Here is a 7170-nt window from a genome sequence, read left to right as displayed (position 1 = left end):
AAGGTTATCTAAATGCTACAAAGTACAAACATAATTTAATGATTTAGGGTCTTTTTCACCACTTTCTGATAAAGTGCCTAATAGGCTAACTTTTTTGACAGATTCACCATACTTGATCTGTCAAGTTAATTGGTGGATAGCCTTATCAGAAAGTGGTGAAACAGGTCCTTAGACTTTTAGCATTATTTGACGTATAGGTACAGAAAAAATGCTATAAATAACTTTACATAAATCATTCTATAGAGTATGGGGTATGTGCGAAACGATGGTGCTCAAAACTAGCGTCACCAATCCGCAACTAAAAGTTGTTTAGTTATTAAACAAGTGCTGCCACCTATAGTTCCTCTACTGTCTCCATGCTATACTTAATTTTAGAAAAGACCCATCTATTAGTTTGTGTGCAAAATACAAAAACATTAGTCCTCGCTTCGAACAACATCCCCTAATAAATTCACCCTCATCCGGAAGCAAGAAAATAAGGTTATGGTTTTAATCATAATAGGTGGCGCTAGTAGTACCTTTGGAAATTTTATTGGAAAGAAACATATCTATGCAGCCCTGTTGTAATAAAAATATAAGGGGTTCAATAAGTTATCAAAATGAAATATTTTTAACAGTGCATAATTATTATGGATGTACAAGATTTGTTTGACTTTTGTGGGACACACTGGAAAAGTCACATTACAAACAAATACAGCGAACTTGAATTTTTATAATATACAATATAACCAGCTGTCCCGGCAGTTGTTTTGCCATATAAATAATTTTTGGTATGAAAAATAGATGTTGGCCGATTCTCAGACCTACTCAATATGCTCACAAAATTTCATGAGAATCGGTCAAGCCGTTTCGGAGGAGTACGGGAAGTCGGGAACGAACATTGTGACACGAGAATTTTATATATAAGATATATAATATAGTTTATATCAGCAAGAGTTGGAAGAACTCCTTTTCTCTAAACAAAAAAAAAGAGCTGGGAGTTGGGACAGTTTCAAAGTTCATCAGACAAACTATCAATTTCCAATCTACTAATATTATTAATGCGAAAGTGTGTCTGTCTGTCTGTTACCTCTTCACGCCCAAACCGCTGAACCGATTTTGCTGAAATTTGGTATGGAGATTCTTTGAGTCCCGGACAATAGGAGATAGGACTGTTTATCCTGAAAAAAATCCCGTGCGATAAACGAATTTTGGCGCAGAGGAGTTGCAGGCGTCATTTAGCATAATATTATCAGCTGACTATTAATAATACTAATAAGTAATAAGTATAAATTGGAAGGCGACAGGCGTTGATCCGCAAAGGCGCGATATGGATTCTATAATCTATTACACTCTCTGACGCGTGGCCTTATAGACCCCACCTTGGGGGCCTTACAGACCCCGCCTCAGAGGCAGACGCGTGGCTCACCCCTCGCCGTTTGAGGGTTAAAGCTTTCCTTATCTTTACAGCGCACACTTGCCTATTTGTTAGGAGGGTTGGCAAATGCGACGATGTTTTTACGAACGAAATTCTATCACCGACGATAAAATAGAACTGATTACTCCAAAAAAAGTATAAAAAATATTATAGGTAACTACTAAGGGTGGGTTGCATCAACTTACTTTAACTTTAACTATAACTTTATCTACAATGTAAAATGTCAAAAATTTAGTTGAAGTCGAAAATGGACGCCATATTTAACCACTAGCTGTTGCCCGCGACTTCGTCCGCGTGGACTTCAGTTTATAGCGCGCGATGTCAACAAAATTGGTGTCAAAAGCTTTTATAAAAAAACCCTGGTACCCATTAAATCAATACAGCTGTGCAGTGTGCAAACAATAAGTACTTCATTTTTGTATGTTAAACTTTATATATTATGCCAAATTTTAAAGCTTATTTAGCCCCCCAATTACACAACTTTACCCATAAACTATTTATCATTGATAGGTTTAGCCCCAATTTCACCAACGTCTGTTAGTGTTAACAGCTTCTTAAAATATCCTGTCTTCTCTTTCATTCATATGAAAAACGAAACAGCTAACGTGATACTAATTCGAGCATTAACTTTAACAGTCGTTGGGGAAATTTGGTCTTAAGGTTACGTCACTGCCTGCACAGATAAAGTACTGAGTTATTTAATACCGTAGAATAGATATAACAATCGAAAAAAATCGAGACTTAAATGTAAGATGATACCACCTCTTATAGAAAGACTTTTGAGCAAGCGTCAGCGCGATGTAGAAGACGCACGGCGCCATCTATTATGAATTTTTTGAACAAATTTACGACCCTTACAACCCTTTTTTTCCAGTAAAAAAGTAGCCTATGTCCTTTCTCTAGACTATCAGTATACAAAATTTCATTACAATCGGTTCGGTAGTTTTGGCGTTTGGCGTGAAAGCGAGACTGACAGACAGACAGACAGACAGAGATACTTTCGCATTCATAATATTAGTACAGATTATGTGCACACTGCACAGCTGTTTTTGGGTATTTTGATTAATTAAGGGCCGCGCTACACCGGAATGGCAGCGGCGAGGCGAGCACTTTCAGCGCTGCCATTCCGGTGTAGCGCGCTGCGCGGCCCTAAGAGGGGTACCACTTACCAGGGTTTTAAAAAGTTTTTAAATTTGACACAAATTTTGTTGACACCGCGCGCTATAAACTAAAGTCCACGCGGACGAAGTCGCGGGCAACAGCTAGTTATGAATAAAAACAATAATATATAATAAAGTAGGTATGATTAGTTCTGTTATAATAATGAAGTAAAAAATAAAGCGCCATCTGTTTTCATATATTAGAATTAAAATGTTGATTGCATTGATATATTTTCTGGATGGAATATAGGCCAACACAACACACTCGAACTCCTTAGAAATGCAGTAGGAGTTCTATAAGATAAGATAGATTGATTATTATTATAGCAAGTGATAACATTATTAAACATAATATTCTAACGTATTAAAAACTATAAACAAAAACATAACAACTAATAAGTATGATTAGTTCTATGTTACAACGAAGTAAAAAAAAGCGCCATCTGTTGAATCGTATTAGAACTAAAATGTTCATTGCATCGCGTCGATATATTTCTGGATTTTTTATAATATTATACATAAAATATATTTAAGATTTTTGAAATATTATTTTAATACACATCCAAGACCCAGGAACATTGAAAACTTTTTGTTCCGCCTGCGGGACTCGAACCCAGGACCCCCGGGATGAGCGCTGGCCACGCGCAATGCGAAGTAATTTTCATCGATATTTTCATGGAAATAAGATATTTTCCCACATCAAAATGTAGCCTATGTCCTTTCTCAGACTCTAGAATAACTGTGTACAAAATTTCATTGCAATCTATTCAGTAGTTTTGGCGTGAAAGCGAGACAGACAGGCAGACAGACAGACAGACAGACAGAGATACTTTCGCAGTATATTTCGCAGTATTTATAAGTCGCGGGCAACAGCTAGTTATGAATAAAAACAATAATATATAATAAAGTAGGTATGATTAGTTCTGTTATAATAATGAAGTAAAAAATTAAGCGCCATCTGTTTTCATATATTAGAATTAAAATGTTGATTGCATTGATATATTTTCTGGATGGAATATAGGCCAACACAACACACTCGAACTCCTTAGAAATGCAGTAGGAGTTCTATAAGATAAGATAGATTGATTATTATTATAGCAAGTGATAATATTATTAAACATAATATTCTAACGTATTAAAAACTATAAACAAAAACATAATAACTAATAAGTATGATTAGTTCTATGTTACAACGAAGTAAAAAAGCGCCATCTGTTGAATCGTATTAGAACTAAAATGTTCATTGCATCGCGTCGATATATTTCTGGATTTTTTATAATATTATACATAAAATATATTTAAGATTTTTGAAATATTATTTTAATACACATCCAAGACCCAGGAACATTGAAAACTTTTTGTTCCGCCTGCGGGACTCGAACCCAGGACCCCCGGGATGAGCGCTGGCCACGCGCAATGCGAAGTAATTTTCATCGATATTTTCATGGAAATAAGATATTTTCCCACATCAAAATGTAGCCTATGTCCTTTCTCAGACTCTAGAATAACTGTGTACAAAATTTCATTGCAATCGGTTCAGTAGTTTTGGCGTGAAAGCGAGACAGACAGACAGACAGACAGACAGACAGACAGACAGACAGAGATACTTTCGCATTTATAATATTAGTATAGATTACCATAGAGCTCGACAAAGCTTTAAATGCACGTGGCGAAAAGAGGAATTAACGCTGTTATCATACAAAAACGCCATTTTTGACAGTTCTTCTTTACCAGCAGCGCCCCCGCCCACGTTAATTTTAAGCGGACCAGCAACGTCTTCTGTCAAATTCTGTGGTCAAAGTTAAGGTTAAAGTTAAATTAGCCTTAACTATAACCATAACTTTAACTTTAACCACGCCTCACGCGCAACCCACCCTAACTAGTAAGTTTCAAATTGAAATTTCAATAATATTTTCAGTTTTCCTATTTCTATTAGGTGTCTTAATTCTTATCATTCAAAATTACCAGAAAATTGAGAAGCAAAGAGATTTTATAAGAAAAGTTTAGGATTATTTTTAATCTTCAAGCTCAGTCCGCGAGACGGATCTTTTGTTTCGAAGGATCAAAGTTTTAATTGATATTTTTTGTGGGATTAATTTTTGAACACCACAACTTCGTTAAGAACCGTAACTGTCGGTTCAAATTGATAAAACTTTTTATGCTGGTTTACCCAGCGCTTTGGAAATAAATTTAACACCGCAGAAGAATTTTAAAGTCATATTTATTTATATGTTTTATGTAAAATAAAAACAAATATTATGAGTCAGAATGTAGCCATTAATTTGTAATTTCTATGCGCAGCAACGAAAAAGCTAAATCAATTTTAAACCCTCTATTTACTGGGATAAAAAGGGCCAATTGATACTTTTATAACCAGTAATGAATATGGGATAAGTCAACCAGAGAGGAGATTGGGGACAAATGGTGCACGCGACCGCCGCGCGCCCGGGGGTTATAAGGTGACATAATTTTATAAGCCGGGAATTGATAAAAATATCGCTTTAGCAATGTGAAAATCTCGGTTATCTTTACTAATTAATATTATAAAGCGGAAGAGTTTGTTAGTTTGTTTGTTTGTTTGTTTGAACGCGCTAATCTCAGGAACTATAACTGGTCCGATTTGAAAAATATTTCAGTGTTAGATAGCCCATTTATCGAGGAAGCTGGCTATAGGCTACGAAAAATAAAAACTAAGGAAAAGTAACTCCGTCAAAAAACATGCTCCACAATACTTGTCAAAAAAGTGTACCAGGTACACATTTCAATACATTTGCAATATTTAGGTGACCTTGAGCGGTACTAGGCTGACGTTACATGACAGATCAAAAGGAACCAAATTTAAAACGGTAATAGTATGGGAGTTACGATTCCTTAGTTTTTATTATTCGTAGGCTAAGCTATATATTTTTATCACGCTAAAACTAATAGGAGCGAAGAAATAGAGGAAAATGAGAAAACTTTGGCACACATGAAGAATTGACCACGTGAAAGTTTTTTCGGAAAAATGTACGGTTTCCGTGACATTGCTAAATTACGCGGGCGAAGCCGCGCGGAACATCTAGTAATTTATAACAAATTATATTTACTAGGTACTAGAAGGTAAGTATTATTTAATTAATAAATATTAACTTATACAGTAACTACGCACACTGTTGAACGGTGTTAATCAGGTAATTCTTCTTATTGAGCGAAAAATACCTAATAACGAGTTACAGACTACAGTCTTAGCAAAATAAGCACACGTTAACTCTAACCATAACTTATTTGTTTTTTATTCTTATTTCCCCGTACAGCATACAGTCATATAAATTATTACCTTTATTTGTCTTTTCACAATTATACATTTTTAGAGTTAACATGTCTTTTAAAAAATTAAATTAAGAAATTTAAAAAAACCCCCGCCAAAACAACTTTAAAAAGTAATGAAATAATATTTACTGCCTTTAAGTTCAAATGATTCCTAACTTGTGTAAAGTAATAATTATTTTAGTCCATAATTGTTGTCACGGTGTGTCGGGGGACCGCCAAGTAAACTACAACCTACAACCGCCAAGTCGCTGATTACCTATCTCGATTCAGATCGCTGTGAATTGATCCTTAAACTTGTTAAGTGAAATTAAACATCTACATTAGCGGTCCCCCGACACACACCGTTTAAGACCAAAACTCGAGAGTATTCTAAGCATACTTTCTTCTAAACTCATTTTTAACGAACAATAACCTTTGATCCCCAATGAAAATTGAATAGATGTCGCGTGCCGCGACGGGCCTTGCTTCCGCTGCGCCAACAGTTTGGGGTGATAAAACACACATTAGGACCCACCATGCGCCGGCACGTATGCTCATTGATGGGATAATATTTTAATGCGTGTGAGAAAGGACGAGCCAGTGATCTGGTAAATTAATATAAGTACAAAATAATGTGATGGGAAGTGGAGTGTTGAGATTGCTCTCAAAAAATAATCTTGAATTAAGAGGGCTACTGACCCAAAAAATCAAACCGAATCTTTCACATGCCAGGTGAAAAAGGACGACGCGGAATCATCGCCAAGTTAGTTTTACTACAGTATATTATATTAGTAGTACCAAGCTTTACTAGGAATAAAATACGTACTATAATGAGTATTTTGAGCAAATTTAGGTTTTGTCAATGTCTTTTTAGATTTTTAAAAATATTAAAAAAAAGACAGCAAACTTCGAGGATCCAAGCAAAAATGTGTCTAAAACAAGTTTTTTTTTTTCAGTACTTAATCGGGTTTTCGTCTTGAGCATTTAATCTTCATGAACTGAAGTTACTTGGGTAAAAAATCAGTTTTCTAGACCTTACAGATTTTGAGATCTAGGTTTAAGTATGTAGTCAACTGTCAAGTTAGGGTCAGGTGCATTCTTAATAATTATAATATGAGAGTTTGATAGTAATATAAGAGTTTGTAATACCTCTCAGCTGGTTCTATAGCGTTTAGTATAAACAAAGATACTAGAGATGGAAAGAGGGACTGAGTGTTCCCTAGCGATCTTTACGGGTTAAATATCTCATAAAACAAACACATTTAAAAAAAGTAATGTTTTGCAAAAGTTGCTAGGGACGAACGT

Source organism: Aricia agestis, chromosome 6 (assembly GCF_905147365.1).
Source record: "Aricia agestis chromosome 6, ilAriAges1.1, whole genome shotgun sequence".
Classification (NCBI taxonomy): domain Eukaryota; kingdom Metazoa; phylum Arthropoda; class Insecta; order Lepidoptera; family Lycaenidae; genus Aricia; species Aricia agestis.
The sequence above is the reverse complement of the archived record's forward strand: the minus strand, read 5'-3'. Positions refer to the sequence as shown.